A 17,994-nucleotide genomic window follows, 5' to 3' on the forward strand; every position below is an offset into this window, starting at 1 on the left:
TAGAGGTTGAAGACCCCTCCAGTGTTAAACCCTACTCCAATATTGCCCTCATCACCACCCGTGCTCTTACCCCCCAATCCACTGTTACCCCACCCAACCCCCATCAGCCCTCAGTGCAACCCCAACCCCGCCTCCCTGATTCTATCTACTGACGAACAACCGCTCGCTAAAACACGCAAATTTATACATTTCTGCTAAACTTTTTTCAAGTTTTTTAAAAATTTCTGAATTTTTTTGATTTTTATTAGCCCTAGGTTTCAAGGAACGACCTCTAGGTTTTATTAGGAGGTTACTGTATAGTTGCTAGTGGTAATGGAGTGTGTGATAACCCTGACTATAGGGTACAATCGTGCTGTGAATCCACGTAGATTTAGATGTATGGATTCGAGGTGCGAATCCAAGTTTCCAACGTCAAATGGATTGTTACTTTTAGAATTGACTACAATCGCGGTGCGAATGTAGACAGATTAAATGAAATGGATTTCTCCTTCAAATCCGCTAAGATTTTATCTAGTGGAAAAGAGATTAGATTGCGAACGACTGAATTCAATAAGAAGATTCAAAAGAATGAATAGTTGAGTAAAAGTGGGAGGTGTGAACAGTATGAAATAATGACTTTTTAGTCGGCGGTAATTTATAATTATGTGAACATTGACTTTTGGTTTTACAAGGACAAGTATAAAATAATAAAGTACATTTTAATAAATGAGAACTAAATTATGGTACAACCGTACCACAAATCCTGCGCTGAGCGAAAAATTTTAAACTGCATCAGTATAAAATTTGGAATAATATTAAAATATGTACTGGTTATTATAGATAGTATACATAGTGAGTAGCAACAAATGAGTGCCGTAAAATTAATCTAATTGAGTCTCGAATGTAAGAGAAAATTAACATAACGGAAACTGACAACATATGCAATAAATATTATGCACGCGATATAAATTAATGCACAAACGTGATGCGAATCCATCCAACTTATAATACGCAAATTAGCGTTACAAATGCAACATCAAATTAAAGGAATGTAGAACTAACACACATGGAGAATTAAAAATGAACAAAAACACGAAATTAATGGAAAAGCAGAGCAATTCCGAAATGATTTTAACAATTACAGATTGGAAATAATTCAATAAGTTAACAATGAAAGTTTGAAATAGTTTTAGTTTAAATTTGGTTTTCCGCATCGAATACACTCATGCTAACTTCCCGAGCGTAATCTTCGTAATTGTACTCTTCAGGAGACCAAGTTCCCACTGGTGGTGGTGCAGAGGGGCTTGCAATTGTCAGTTCATAGTCTGTATCAGGAACTGGCGGCCGTGTAGCTTCTTCTTGAAGAATTGTCTCAATCATCGGATTTGTTCGTTTCGGTTTCTTGGAAACCGGAGCTGTTGAGTCGTCACTGACCGAATTGACCGAACTTTCGAATCCGTAATATTCTGGGGCTCGTCGGTTTCGTTTGGTACTAGTAGTTGATGGAGATGTGGTTGAAGACGTTACTGAAGGGGCAGCAACAGACGATGCATTTGATGTGTTCAGACTCACCGATGTGTGACGTGACCGTTTTCCTCCGGCTTGTGGCTTTCGTGGTTTTCTTGCCAACATTGCTTTTGAGATGTTACTATTTGCAGATGACACGCCCGATGCTGCATCTGACTGTTATGGGCGGTGTCGAATTTTGATCTCCCCGCGAAACTTTTTCTTTAAATCCTTCGTGTGCTGTGCGATTTTTTCTTCCGTGGTTTTGTCGTATGGGAGGGGTCGACGTTGCGCATATTGCCATAATTCAGTGTTCCGTTCAGCACGAGTACCGAATTTAGCAATATCGCTATTGCGAACACCAACTTCGGGTACTCTTGGTTCTTTGATGACGGTTGTCGTATCCGATGTACGAACAACCGTACTTCCTGGCGCCAGTGTTTCCCAAAGACCGCGAAGGTCTCTTTTTGATCGTTTAGTCACCTTGCGAGCGAGCTTCAAATCCAGTGACTTTTCCGATCTGGGGATGGGGTTATTTAGTTTTGGGTGTAATATGAAGCGAGAGACAGATTTGTTGTGTTCGCCGTTGTAGCGGCGTCCGGCGTCAACTTGTGCTCTTTGCATTGCCTCTTCAATTAGAATGTCGCTTTTGTCTCGCGTCACCCATCCATTGTCATCCAGGTAGTCCTCAACAGGGACAGTATCGGCGTCTAAATAGTGGTGAAGAATGTTTTCATATGACAGATTAGATGATTTAGGTGTTGTACTTATATTACTTAGTGGTGTGTTTGGCTTTCGTCCGAAATGTGCTTGGAAAGGTGTTACATTTGTTGTCTTTTGTTTACATATACGTAATTGATATACAATTGACTTTACTGCTTCTTTAATTGTGAATCTTTTATTTCTATTGTCTAATTTCATGCAGCCTAAGCGTCTTTTAATTGTTTGTACCAAACGCTCCACTAATCCTATGGCTCTATGATCGTTTACAGGGGCAGGTAGTATGTTAATATTATGTTGTTTGCAAAAGTTTTTAACTTTATAACCTATTAAACACCGTGCTTGATCGAGTCTAATACTTCGGGGAACACCGTGGATTTGAATGTAATCGTCTAAAAATTTTAGTAAATTTGGTCTATTTGCTTTATCAAATACTTCTACAGAAGGATATTTGGAAAAACGATCAATACATGCAAGGAAAAATGTATCTTGATCTTTTTCATTCGTGATAGGACCTCCAAAGTCAATTTGTATTTCTTCATTGGGCTCTGTACATGGCAATAAAGGTTTCCAATTAGACGCCGGAATAACAGGTTTAAGGTTCTTACCAATATCAGTGCAAGGCTTGCACGTGGCCGCTTTATTTAGGATTTCGCGATGCATGTACGGCCAGAACGCGTATTGGCCAAGCGTTATCATCCCCCAACTTCCTGGATGCGTTAAGTGGAGGCTTTCCAAGACCGCGTCTTGAATTGAGTGTGGAATCGCAACGCGTTCGTCCACACAAACACATCCCGAGCGGACGTGCAAGTCTCGCCAGAACGAGAATAGGTACGGGTTGACTTCCATGCATCTCTGGGGGTCATCTTGCAGTATGCAATCCCGTACCTCCTTCAGAACTGCGTCTTTGCTGGTCAGTACTGCCAGAAAGCCTTTTGTGAACAACTGTGTCAAGTTGTTCTCGAACACCTCTTCTTTGGACAATTCTACACTAGGGGAAGGGTGTCCGTCATTTGAGGATTGAGTCGTTCTTGAATTTGGAGTGGATTGAAATGTCACTCGGCTGTGAGTAGGGGGAGTTTGCGGGTTTCGGCTGTGTGAAGGAGAAGTACTCATTTTGTGGTTTTCAATTACGTGGATATGAGTTTGGTTGGATTTAGTATTTAATTGTGACTAGATTTGAGTTGGATTTGTACTGGTATTAGAATGAGTTTGCAATTGTGCTGCGTGTGCAGAGTATTTAAGAAGCAACTGATTTGTGTTTCGATTAATGGCAGAAAGCAATTTGGAATAGTTTGTTGAGCGAGGATGTGAGGCACGTGTGGAATGTATGTTAATGACGCTGTTAAAAAGATGTGATTGGCAGGTTTGTGGTGTGGTATTTACATAAATTGCTGCAATTGCGTCACGAATGCGGGTAATTGTTGCTACCGCAAATTCCTCGTCATATTTGTTTGTAACTTTTGCTTTTTGAATTGGTTGGCGAGAAATATAATCTACCAGCCCCATTTTTGCACCAGGGATATGTTCAATGTTAAAGTCAAAAGGTAAAAGACGATCAATCCATCGCGTTAATCTACTATCATACGATTTATTTGATCTATGTTCTTTCATGATTGAGAGTAATGCTCGATGATCTGTGATGATTGTAAATGATTTGCCAAATAAATAATATTTGAAATATTCGACGGACCACACAACACCTAGTAATTCAAGTTCATTAATGCTATAACGTTCCTCATTGGAGTTAAGGAATCGAGATGCAAATGCAACTGTATGCCAACCTGTAGGTGAACGTTGTTCTAATGCTGCTCCTAACCCTGCTCTAGAGGCATCGCATTTGATCCGCGTTTCCAAGTGAGGATTGTAGTGTGTGTTTTCTGTGGCGTTTGCTACTCTATTTTAATTGACTGGAAATGTGTGTCATGTTCCGTGTTCCAAATGAATTTTGTGTTCTTTTTTAATAATGGACGAAGAGGATGACATAATTGGGATAAGTTAGGAATGAATTTACCAAGGTAGTGTACAGAACCTAAAAATGATCGGAGTTGTTTTAAATTTTTAGGTGCTGTTAGTGATGCGATTGCCGCTGTTTTTGACTCAAGTGGAGCTATTCCAGATTGACTGAATTTCTGTCCCAACCATTCTAATTCGGTTTTTGCAAAATGACATTTAGGTAAGTTGATTCGTAGATTATCCTCATCTAATTTTTGTAAGCATTGATAGACAAGTTTTAAGTGGTCTTCTTTGGACCCACGGCTAACCACTATAATGTCATCTAGAAAGCAGTAAGTATTTTTTAGTCCGACTAAAGTATAGTCCATTACTTTTCGGAAAGCTGCTGGCATATCAGTTAAACCGTAGAAACCTGTAATGAACCGATATGTTCCCGTTCTCTCACCGCTAATAATATTAAAGTTACAATGTTTGGCCGTTTCCGGGTCTAATTTAAGTTGGCTGTATGCGTACTTCAAATCCAGTGTGGAATAATATGCAGTTTCTTGTGATGCGGATGTATTTAAGTTTTGCTGACTTGTGTCAATCAAATTGTCAATATTTGGCATTTGATATTTGTTTTTGTGAATAGACTTATTTAAAATTTTTGAATCTAGAGCTAATTTAACTGTTTTATCTCTTTTAACTGTAATGACTATGGGTGAGATGAAATTTTTGTCAGAGCAACTGTTTAATTTTATGATGTGTTTTTCATCAAGTAATTTTTTAAGTTCTATATTAAATAATGGTTGTAAATTAATAGGTACTCGTCTTCCTTTTTGATGAGTAGGTGTAAATTCACTATGAAATGTAGACTTTACTGAATGTTTTAAAGATTTACCGACACGGGTGATGAGTTCAGGAAAGTCAAAAGAAATCTGCCTCTTAATTGGGCATTGATTTTGATCAATGTTTGCCACTTGTGTTGATTGGATTACTGAGAAACCTAGTTTTGGGAAAAGGTCTCGTCCAATGATCGGTCGGTGACCATCTTCAACGACAGTTACATCAACATCTGTGGCTATCCAGTCGTTACATTTTATTGATGTCCTGATTATACCTATTATTTTGATTATGTCATTGGAGAAAGTTTTTAAATCGTGTATTTCAGGAGACTGTATCCAATAGCTATCTTTACATTCCGATACCACTTTGTGTGCCAGACTTTTGTAAACGATTGTACAAACACTTCCTGAATCCACCAATGCTTTCGTGCTTGTATTTCCAACTCGATTGTCCAAATTTACGGGTTCTACCTCACGGGTGTCAGTTTTGTATGAAATTGCCGCTACACAATTATCGTCGTAATCGTCGTAGTCTGAATCGTAATTGGCATCGTATATGCTCTTTTGTTGTAGGAGTTTGCTAATATTATTTACTTGTTCGGTTACTGATGTCGTGGTGCCGACTGTAGCCGCTTCCGAAATTGAGTCATCTACGTAATTTACTCGAGATCTAGGTTTGCTAGCTTGTTTTGGTTTTCGACAAACCTTAGCGAAATGGTTAGAGATTCCACAATTTTTACATATTTTCCCACGGGCGGGACAATTTTGTCTATGAGAGGGAGTCCAACCATATCCACAATTTGGACAGATTGTCGGTTTTACGAACTGATTTGTAGATGGTCGCTTTCTATTCCACGATCCTTGGACATTGTTTATCGAATGGACTTCATTAGTTGAATTGGTTGTTGGGGTTCCGGAGATTTTTAGTTGTGTTTGTATGCCCATTTCGATACTGATCGCAACTTCGAGAGCCTTTTTGGGTTCTCGTGTTTCTTTTAGCAATTCTCTTTGGATTTCTCCATCTTGCATGTTAGCGATAAACACATCCCGTATTATCGATTCCTCATGGCTTCCTACATCACAATTTAGGGAGAGTTCTCGAAGGCACCCGTAGAACTTTTCCACTGGTTCGCCTTTCATTTGTTTTCGAGATAAGAATGTATATCTGTCAAATGTAATATTCCTTTGTTTGGTGAACACTTCATCAAGGCATTCCCAAAGAACTTTCATGGTCACTCTGTCAATTTGAATACTTGGTTCCTGTGAACCAAAAATTCGTCTCCCTTCACCTCCCAGGCTGAGATACGTTAGGGATACTGCTTTACTGTCGCAGTATTTCCAAGGCTTTTCCCCACATAGTATGCCGACAAGTTCTGCTTTCTGGCATCGGTTAAGCCATTAGTTTTTTAGCTGTTCATTCCTTGTACGTCTGTCTCTTTCGCTTTGAGCTGTGCTGTTTTGAACTTCCTCTTCGTAGATGGGTTCTGGAGGTAAGGTAACCTTGTCTGGGGGGTCGTCAAGAAGAGTATCGATTGATATTCCTTCTTTAGCCATGATGGCTAACTTTAACATGACCTGCCATCTGTCCCATTGCAATGGAGGTTCCAACGTCGGTTTTTCCCAAAAGGGCTCGATTCCCAAGAGTGCGCGTTCTTTTGTAGCTGACTGCGCCATGTGATAACCCTGACTATAGGGTACAATCGTGCTGTGAATCCACGTAGATTTAGATGTATGGATTCGAGGTGCGAATCCAAGTTTCCAACGTCAAATGGATTGTTACTTTTAGAATTGACTACAATCGCGGTGCGAATGTAGACAGATTAAATGAGGATGGATTTCTCCTTCAAATCCGCTAAGATTTTATCTAGTGGAAAAGAGAATATATTGCGAACGACTGAATTCAATAAGAAGATTCAAAAGAATGAATAGTTGAGTAAAAGTGGGAGGTGTGAACAGTATGAATTAATGACTTTTTAGTCGGCGGTAATTTATAATTATGTGAACATTGACTTTTGTTTTTACAAGGACAAGTATAAAATAATTAAGTACATTTTAATAAATGAGAACTAAATTATGGTACAACCGTACCACAGAGTGGTTTCAACTTTTTAACATTACGAATCTTAGCATTTTTTTTTGACAAAACGATCACTTTTTTAAATCTTTTTGACATTCATTTTTCCCTATTTAGGTTCTTCTAGACCCAGGGGCCAGAATATTTCCTCAGAGGTTGGTAATAAGTTGCTGACCTAATAAGTTGCTGACAATTTTTTGTTGGCTATGGAGTATATTTTCTACCTTTTAATGTCAAAGTTTCAGCAACTTTTTTTATAAATCTTGATTTTGAGTTTTCGGAAAAATTTTCTTGTTTTTTAGGTTTTTTTTGGCCTCAGGAACCAAGGAACCTCCTCTAGGTTTTGAAAGTAATTTAATGTATAATTTCCAGATGTAATGGAGTGTCTTGCAAGATTGAACATTACGAACTTTAGAAAACGTTTTTTGAAATTTTTTGCCATCTTTTAGGGTTTACAGCCTCAAAGGCCGCAGAACTTCCTCCAGGGTTCGATATTCAGTTACAGCATAGTTTATAGATGTAATAAGAAATTCAAGATTTTAATATCACGAAATTAAACAATTTTTAATATATTTGCAACTTTTTTATGTTTTTGAATTTTTTCTGGCACCAGGGGCCCTGGGACCTCCTCCAAGGTTTGATAGTAAGCTGCTAAATAGTTTAAAAAATTAAGGGAATGTTGATCAATACTTTTTATGACTGCAGTTTTAGTAATTTTTGGATTAAATCTTGAACTTTAGCAAGGTTTTGTTAAAATTTGAATTTGTTCCAAACATTTTCAAAACTCTTTGTCCTTTTCTGAGTTCAACGACCATTACCAGCCTACAAATTTCTTTGGTCTTGAAGTCGGGTTACTTGACAGAGCCTCCGAGACAAAAAATGGTTCTGACCATTTTTTTAAAGCGAAATTGAAATCTTTTATTTTTAATTTTGCCTTTTCCAATTTTTTTCTTTATAGTTTATTTACTAACAAGGCTAGAAAACTAGAAATTGCAGATTAGCATCCCCTCATAGAAAATATTCCTATCCGTCTTTCTCTCTCTCTGTCGTTTAGAATATCTTTTCTTCTCTTTCTCGTTCATGTTTTATTTCTCTCTCTCTCTCTCTCTCTCTTTCACCATCTCCCTCTCTCTCTCTCTCTCTCTCTCTCTCTCTCTCTCTCTCTCTCTCTTGATGATGCCGCACTTGAGCTGCTGTTATTTGACGTACTGTCATCATCTCCTATTCATATTTATAATGACTTATAGTCATTAGATATAAAGTTTTTATCATAAATGACTTAACAGGCACTTTTTTGGAAATCCTAGTTAATTCCTCTCAAAAGCAATGTGTAGCAATTATTTTAATGCTGTTTGTCTTTTTATGTTTTTGTTGTAATGGATTTCTAGGCTAGCTGGAGGGATCTCTCCCGTTCATGGGGATTCTTTTCCATCTTAGTCTGCACGTCTGACGGTCACAGGCAAACTGCCGCGTACAGGGATCCAATTTGTTGTAGTTGCATTTGAAATAATTCCAAAGGAATTGTGAGAGCCTCCTTTTGAGTTCAATGGGGTGGAAAAATTCTACTTCCCCTGGTAGGTGGTTCGCTATTCTAAAGAATCTAAAAAAATTCTTCTTGCATTCTCTCTGTTTTGGACATGGGTAAATTGAATCTCACAGTGTTCTCTCTCGCTATGGCTTTGGTTGCAGGAATGATGATCTCCTTCCTTTTCTCACTATCTTCGCACACACCTGAGAGTAAAAGCAGCTTTAGTAACCGGAAGTACATGGGTATTGGAAGTATATTTGCTTCTCCAAGATAGAATGGTAGTTGGCTGACTTTTTGAATATCCAGCGGAGTACTTTTCTGCTAGTTTTCTAAACTGCGACTCGTGCTTCTTGATAGCGTGATGCACGAGGAAGCATAACATAGCATCGGCATTATCATTGCCCTGTAGAGATTGAATTTGGAGGACATCTTCGTATTTGTAGCCGTGTTCCTGCGTATGAAATAGAGGATTTTTTTTTCGCTTTTTTAATTTTCTCGTTGACGTGATAGTTCCACGAGAGTTGTGGACAGATATATACTCCAAGGTCCTTCACATGTGCAGCCGGTAGAAGTTCTTCGTTATTGAGGGCAAATGTTGAGTCCGATCCTTTTTGAACTTGATAAAGTTTTTCTTCATTTTTGCAAATTCCATGGCCATTTTTGTAGTCTCTTGAGATCCAAGATCATTTTCAACTTCGAAGCGTTTATGCTGAGGAAATTCAAGTCGTCTGCAATCATCAGGTAGTAAGGGCTTTTGAAGTCGCTAGGAAATTTATGAAGATACAGAAGAGCAGAGGTCCAAGAATGGATCCTTGCAGAACACCATTTTTGATGTCCAGTGTCGTAGATTTTGTATTGCCTATTCTGACAAAGTGTTTTCTCCCGTTGAGGTAGTCTGTGAGTACTTGAAGAAGGCATCCACTTACACCCAATCTCTGCAATTTGACAATTAGTCCCGCGTGGGGCAGTTTATCAAATGCTTTCAAAAATCTGTGTAGAAGGAGGTTACTTCGTTGCTGCCAGTGTCGTCGAGTGCAGTAAACACTTTGTTGAGGTATTTTAGCAAGTTAGTGTATACTGATTTCTTCTTGATGAAACCGTCTTCCTGGGGTGCAACTTTCTCCATGAAGAAGTTGTTCAGAAATTCAGGTACGGATGTTCCAGATGTTCTCGATCCAAATTTGTGAATTTGCGAGACCGCTCCTATCTTCCACTTGTCTGGCAGCGTTCCGAGCCGTTTGACAGTCTGAAAGATAATGTTGAGGCTTATTCCTTTTCGCTTGGACAACTTTGGAGAAACTGAGGAAGGATTCCATCAGGGCCACTTGTTTAATGATGTCGGGCATGACCAGAGCTTCTTATATTCTCCTCTTCAGGACGCTGAAGTTGTTGATTCTTGGAACTGCATCTACCTTCCCTTCGATCTTTACATAGTTTGGTGTTCAATCTGAATAAATTGATTGAAAATATGGGTTCAGTAAATCTATTCTCTCTGTGAGTTCAACTGCAATTTTTCTGTCGAGCTCGAGTTGGTTAGGAAACGAAGACGTCTTTGTCATCCTGTTCGGGTGTTTATATATCAGACTAGAATTTCTTGACTTGAATAACTTGTCTTTTTAGTTAACTTTGTCTTTTTCCGCTTCATCTAAGAATTTTTCTTCGATCTGGAGCAGTTTGAATTTACTATAGGATGTGGGATTCTCTTTTCACAGTTTCTTGAGGGTATGCACTTTCTTTACGAAATAGGAGGTGCTGCTGGAATGCCAAGCAGGAAGATTCTGACGATGTGCTGTTTTCCAGGAGATGAGTTTTTTAAATAATTTGTTGAGATAGGATGTAAATTCCAAGTACATCTGATTGATATCAGTAAAGCACTCTGGTTCAAATGGCTTCTCTTCTATGAAAGCACTTATTTCGTCATAGTCTGCAGTGCCAAAGCTGTGGTAATAACCATTTATTGGTTTCGGATGATCACACCCAAGCTCAGGTACGAAGCTGAAGGCTCTATGATCAGAAGTTGAGAAGACTTACTCGAAGTCGGTCGCGAGCTCTGGCTTTAAGAACATGTTGAAAAAGATAACGTCCAGTATCTTGCTCCCTTGTGTCTCCTTGTTGTAGCGTTGTGTGAGGTTCAATTGTTTAAGTACGCCGAGGGCATCGCTCTGCTCTTCAATTGGGCTTTGATGTGCGAACCAATCCACTAGGGGAAAGTTTAAATCTCCGCATACTATCATTGGTTTTTGATTGTGCATCATTAAAACGTCTGTTATCTTCTCATAATCATCAATATGATATCTGTTTGGACTATGTTTTGGCGGTTTGTATTAAATGCATAGAACCATTCCAGTGACGATGTTAGTTCTATTGATACAGCTATACAGCACTATGGCAGTTCACAGGTCAGCTGTTGATGCGGGATGTGTTTCTTTACTGCTATGAGGACTTCTCCATGTCGGTCCATGTCATATTATGAATAGGAGAGCGTTCGCTTCTGTTGACCTTGTAGTCACTGAGTCCTTGTTCGTCAGTTTTGATACCATCATTCAATCGTGTCTCCGTGATGCAGACAATTTGATTAGGACTAAAAAACAGGAGCATCGCGTAGCTTCCAATGTTGTTCCGAGTCCTCTAGACTCCTGGCATTTATTGGCAAAACTTCGGGCCCTGGTAGTCAAGCAGTTATGACATTTTCTGGTTCCACCTTTTGGTCATCTTTGAAGAGTTCAAAGTTACGAAGTTTCAGTGTGTTGCTGGTGTTCCGGCTTCCAACGACTCCGTTCGTTTCTTAGGGCACAAGATTTTTTTCATTGATTTCTTTCTGGTTAGGGCTGGCAGGATATATACCCTTTTGCTCGGCCTCGCCTGTAGTTCTGCGCTTTTTGCAAGCACTCTTCACTGGTCCCATTGATTTTCCGATTTCACCATTACAATCCTGAGCTTTTTCCGAGTAGTGTCAAACTTTCCCAGGCGTTGTACACTTTTAATCTTCGTATGCACGCCCAGTTCGTGCATGAATTCGATCAACGTTTCGTTTGTTGGAGAAGATTCTCATCTTTTGTTTTGTTCACGTCTTCTGGAAGACAATGCACGCTTAGCTTAGGCTTGACGCAACATTGCGATTCGCAACTGTACTTTCCTTCTTTTCCATGACTTTCGCTTGCTGTGAGAGTTTCGGCCCAAGTCGTTTCTCTACTACTTTGTTCTCGAAATCTTTTATCTTTTGTTCGTAATTGTCGAGCGCCTGGTCAACTCTTTGTTGTATTGCATCTTCGACTTTATTTGAAATTTTTTGCTTGGTCGATTTTTCGTTAGACCAATTTGACTTTCGTCTTCAGAAACGGGATAAAGAGGTAGCGCCGTGTTTGAATATAGTTCACTTAGAGCCGTTCAGCCCACTAGTCTTCAAAAATGCAATAAACAGAAACTGTTTTGGAGACTTATACTTATGGTGTGAAGGGCGATTCTTAGAAATTAATCCCACACCCACACCCACCCACTACCCCAATATAAGTCCCACAATCCAATTTTGCACCCTCGCTGCAGTGCACCCCCGCTGCGTTGCACCGCCACTGCGCTCACCCTACGCCCCTTCAATTAATCTAAAGCAAACCTCACTAAACCGTTATTAGCTTCTGACCAAGCCAACCGCTCGCCGGTTGTTTCAGCAATTCGCCCGATATTAGTCGATTTTGTTTTCTTTTCTTTATCGATAGACTAAATTGATAAATTTGGAGAAAAATTGCACTAAGATACAAAATGAACAAAACAAGAGATTTGAAAACCTTGATGCTTGTATTTAGAGGTACTTGATGAGATGTACTCTACTGTGAATTAAGCAGGTAATTGATTGTAAACTCCTTTTACTTTCCACAAGTGTTCCACATGGTTATGAAGATGCTAAGTCTCTCTGGAATTCTCATTAATAGATTAACAGTTTTTTGCTTTTTCTCTTGTTTAAAATAATTTTTTCATAATAAAATTAGTATTGTAAGTTTGCGCTAGAATTTCTTGCATGGCAAAACTGTGGTTAAATCAAGAAATATTTTTGCAGTTAACATTTCTGCGTTAATGAGTGCTTACGTTACAAAATTTGCGTCATAATTGTACAGCTTTGCTTTAACGTCAAAGTCCTCTATTTGGAATTAAAGCGAGGAATAGATCACCAGAACTTGGTTGAGGTTTCATATATACAAAATTATGTTCAGTGTTTTTAAATGATATTCACTATATTGTATTGTATTCTGAAGAAAAATTTTTTCATTCACTATTCACACAACTATCACTTAATATTTTACATTTTGTTAAAAGTTACTTGGCAATGTTCATGTATAACTTCCAGATCGCTATGTGTACATCATTAACAGTTTTAACAAAGACTCCTGAAACCAGGTAATTTTAAGTACAATTGAAGTACAAAAACAAAGCAACGGACGGAAATTGGAAAATTAAGATAGAGAACACTCAATCGTACACTAAGGTGTCAAAAAACAATAATTTCTTTTAAAAAACTCTAACTGCTTCCTAACGAAATATTTTTTGTTCTTTTCATCTGAGAGACCAAAATTTTGATAATCTATCTGATTTAAATTGAATTTCCTATCTACAGTCGCAAAGCACAGGAGCGCTAATCCCTTCTTAGGGACACCAACAGTGCAAAAAAGTTCACTGCAAAAACTATTATAAATATTTTTTTTATTTCTCAAGCTAATTTTTTGGATGGCTTTAAGTTGTAAGTTTTACGGTTTGCGTGCTACGCTTTGCCAAAACAGGTGGGTTTAAGGAAATAATGATTTTGTTCTTTACAATTACAACTTTTTGTATTTTTAGAGGAGGAAATATTAACTCAACGAACTTATGAATCAATTCCGTTCTCAAAGACAAAGAATAAAATTACTCAAAGGTTTTTCTGTTCTTATACGTTATTTGTTGTCATATTACTCAATGAATTTCTTCAAACAGCTCTAGAATATTTTCATGCTTTGTTTTTAACGTTTAAAGTTTAAGCCACCGTGCTCCTTTTCTGTTTTTCAAATTTTTCCGAACATTTTTTGAACCATAGTTACAACTGCTTGTCATGGAATCACTCTATTTCATCTCGACCATGCTGCTATTAGTGTAGTAGTGGCTAGTAGCGCTCAGTACATGTATTTCAACAATTAAATGCACTCCCCACTTTATTATATAACTTCAAAATGTGACCATGTTTGCGACCGACGGGTCAGTCGAGTTCCCTTCATTTACATGAACATTCTCAAACTCGTCATTCGACAAACTTTTATCATTCATAAGTAAAGCATTTGTATGCAAATTTACTGAATATTAGGTTTACAAGAACTTTACATAAATACTCCCCTTTCCTTTGGAGGCCTTATAACTCAATTTGAGGAGACTATCGGTGCCGTAGATCCATCCTATCAAAAGTTCATGTTTTCAGGAACTTAGATAGGATTCAATAAAATCAATATCTTAGGACTGGTTAAATATATACCACTGCTAACTAATTCAACACCAGCTATCGGTGCTCATTTTTGAACACGACTCTAACTTCATGTGCAAGTACTGATTAAAATTAGATAAATTGAATCTTGAGCTGAAGTTTTAAAGTTGCGATAGCTTCGTCAACATCCCTTATCTTGGAGCTTGTCAGCAATGATTGTGAAATAAATACACAGAGAGATAGTAAATTTGGTGGCTTTTGCATGAACAGTACAGTTGTCTAGCGTACCCAACTAATTATTTTAGAAGACATTTTCATTGCTCAACGACAGTTACATCAACATCTGTGGCTATCCAGTCGTTACACTTTATTGATGTCCTGATTATACCTATTATTTTGATTATGTCATTGGAGAAAGTTTTTAAATCGTGTATTTCAGGAGACTGTATCCAATAGCTATCTTTACATTCCGATACCACTTTGTGTGCCAGACTTTTGTAAACGATTGTACAAACACTTCCTGAATCCACCAATGCTTTCGTGCTTGTATTTCCAACTCGATTGTCCAAATTTACGGGTTCTACCTCACGGGTGTCAGTTTTGTATGAAATTGCCGCTACACAATTATCGTCGTAATCGTCGTAGTCTGAATCGTAATTGGCATCGTATATGCTCTTTTGTTGTAGGAGTTTGCTAATATTATTTACTTGTTCGGTTACTGATGTCGTGGTGCCGACTGTAGCCGCTTCCGAAATTGAGTCATCTACGTAATTTACTCGAGATCTAGGTTTGCTAGCTTGTTTTGGTTTTCGACAAACCTTAGCGAAATGGTTAGAGATTCCACAATTTTTACATATTTTCCCACGGGCGGGACAATTTTGTCTATGAGAGGGAGTCCAACCATATCCACAATTTGGACAGATTGTCGGTTTTACGAACTGATTTGTAGATGGTCGCTTTCTATTCCACGATCCTTGGACATTGTTTATCGAATGGACTTCATTAGTTGAATTGGTTGTTGGGGTTCCGGAGATTTTTAGTTGTGTTTGTATGCCCATTTCGATACTGATCGCAACTTCGAGAGCCTTTTTGGGTTCTCGTGTTTCTTTTAGCAATTCTCTTTGGATTTCTCCATCTTGCATGTTAGCGATAAACACATCCCGTATTATCGATTCCTCATGGCTTCCTACATCACAATTTAGGGAGAGTTCTCGAAGGCACCCGTAGAACTTTTCCACTGGTTCGCCTTTCATTTGTTTTCGAGATAAGAATGTATATCTGTCAAATGTAATATTCCTTTGTTTGGTGAACACTTCATCAAGGCATTCCCAAAGAACTTTCATGGTCACTCTGTCAATTTGAATACTTGGTTCCTGTGAACCAAAAATTCGTCTCCCTTCACCTCCCAGGCTGAGATACGTTAGGGATACTGCTTTACTGTCGCAGTATTTCCAAGGCTTTTCCCCACATAGTATGCCGACAAGTTCTGCTTTCTGGCATCGGTTAAGCCATTAGTTTTTTAGCTGTTCATTCCTTGTACGTCTGTCTCTTTCGCTTTGAGCTGTGCTGTTTTGAACTTCCTCTTCGTAGATGGGTTCTGGAGGTAAGGTAACCTTGTCTGGGGGGTCGTCAAGAAGAGTATCGATTGATATTCCTTCTTTAGCCATGATGGCTAACTTTAACATGACCTGCCATCTGTCCCATTGCAATGGAGGTTCCAACGTCGGTTTTTCCCAAAAGGGCTCGATTCCCAAGAGTGCGCGTTCTTTTGTAGCTGACTGCGCCATGTGATAACCCTGACTATAGGGTACAATCGTGCTGTGAATCCACGTAGATTTAGATGTATGGATTCGAGGTGCGAATCCAAGTTTCCAACGTCAAATGGATTGTTACTTTTAGAATTGACTACAATCGCGGTGCGAATGTAGACAGATTAAATGAGGATGGATTTCTCCTTCAAATCCGCTAAGATTTTATCTAGTGGAAAAGAGAATATATTGCGAACGACTGAATTCAATAAGAAGATTCAAAAGAATGAATAGTTGAGTAAAAGTGGGAGGTGTGAACAGTATGAATTAATGACTTTTTAGTCGGCGGTAATTTATAATTATGTGAACATTGACTTTTGTTTTTACAAGGACAAGTATAAAATAATTAAGTACATTTTAATAAATGAGAACTAAATTATGGTACAACCGTACCACAGAGTGGTTTCAACTTTTTAACATTACGAATCTTAGCATTTTTTTTTTGACAAAACGATCACTTTTTTAAATCTTTTTGACATTCATTTTTCCCTATTTAGGTTCTTCTAGACCCAGGGGCCAGAATATTTCCTCAGAGGTTGGTAATAAGTTGCTGACGTAATAAGTTGCTGACAATTTTTTGTTGGCTATGGAGTATATTTTCTACCTTTTAATGTCAAAGTTTCAGCAACTTTTTTTATAAATCTTGATTTTGAGTTTTCGGAAAAATTTTCTTGTTTTTTAGGTTTTTTTTGGCCTCAGGAACCAAGGAACCTCCTCTAGGTTTTGAAAGTAGTTTAATGTATAATTTCCAGATGTAATGGAGTGTCTTGCAAGATTGAACATTACGAACTTTAGAAAACGTTTTTTGAAATTTTTTGCCATCTTTTAGGGTTTACAGCCTCAAAGGCCGCAGAACTTCCTCCGGGGTTCGATATTCAGTTACAGCATAGTTTATAGATGTAATAAGAAATTCAAGATTTTAATATCACGAAATTAAACAATTTTTAATATATTTGCAACTTTTTTATGTTTTTGAATTTTTTCTGGCACCAGGGGCCCTGGGACCTCCTCCAAGGTTTGATAGTAAGCTGCTAAATAGTTTAAAAAATTAAGGGAATGTTGATCAATACTTTTTATGACTGCAGTTTTAGTAATTTTTGGATTAAATCTTGAATTTTAGCAAGGTTTTGTTAAAATTTGAATTTGTTCCAAAAATTTTCAAAACTCTTTGTCCTTTTCTGAGTTCAACGACCATTACCAGCCTACAAATTTCTTTGGTCTTGAAGTCTGGTTACTTGACAGAGCCTCCGAGACAAAAATTGGTTCTGACCATTTTTTTAAAGCGAAATTGAAATCTTTTATTTTTAATTTTGCCTTTTCCAATTTTTTTCTTTATAGTTTATTTACTAACAAGGCTAGAAAACTAGAAATTGCAGATTAGCATCCCCTCATAGAAAATATTCCTATCCGTCTTTCTCTCTCTCTCTGTCGTTTAGAATATCTTTTCTTCTCTTTCTCGTTCATGTTTTATTTCTCTCTCTCTCTCTCTCTCTCTCTCTCTTTCACCATCTCCCTCTCTCTCTCTCTCTTTGATGATGCCGCACTTGAGCTGCTGTTATTTGACGTACTGTCATCATCTCCTATTCATATTTATAATGACTTATAGTCATTAGATATAAAGTTTTTATCATAAATGACTTAACAGGCACTTTTTTGGAAATCCTAGTTAATTCCTCTCAAAAGCAATGTGTAGCAATTATTTTAATGCTGTTTGTCTTTTTATGTTTTTGTTGTAATGGATTTCTAGGCTAGCTGGAGGGATCTCTCCCGTTCATGGGGATTCTTTTCCATCTTAGTCTGCACGTCTGACGGTCACAGGCAAACTGCCGCGTACAGGGATCCAATTTGTTGTAGTTGCATTTGAAATAATTCCAAAGGAATTGTGAGAGCCTCCTTTTGAGTTCAATGGGGTGGAAAAATTCTACTTCCCCTGGTAGGTGGTTCGCTATTCTAAAGAATCTAAAAAAATTCTTCTTGCATTCTCTCTGTTTTGGACATGGGTAAATTGAATCTCACAGTGTTCTCTCTCGCTATGGCTTTGGTTGCAGGAATGATGATCTCCTTCCTTTTCTCACTATCTTCGCACACACCTGAGAGTAAAAGCAGCTTTAGTAACCGGAAGTACATGGGTATTGGAAGTATATTTGCTTCTCCAAGATAGA

General features: G+C 38.1%; 1 protein-coding gene across 1 annotated transcript in view; it reads left to right on the plus strand.

Annotated features, from left to right (window-relative positions):
* Positions 1-17,994, plus strand: part of LOC142345871 (uncharacterized) — a 372,085-nt gene that overhangs the window by 127,470 nt on the left and 226,621 nt on the right. The window lies entirely within an intron of this gene.

Source organism: Convolutriloba macropyga, chromosome 1 (assembly GCF_964194025.1).
Source record: "Convolutriloba macropyga chromosome 1, txConMacr16.3, whole genome shotgun sequence".
Classification (NCBI taxonomy): domain Eukaryota; kingdom Metazoa; phylum Xenacoelomorpha; order Acoela; family Convolutidae; genus Convolutriloba; species Convolutriloba macropyga.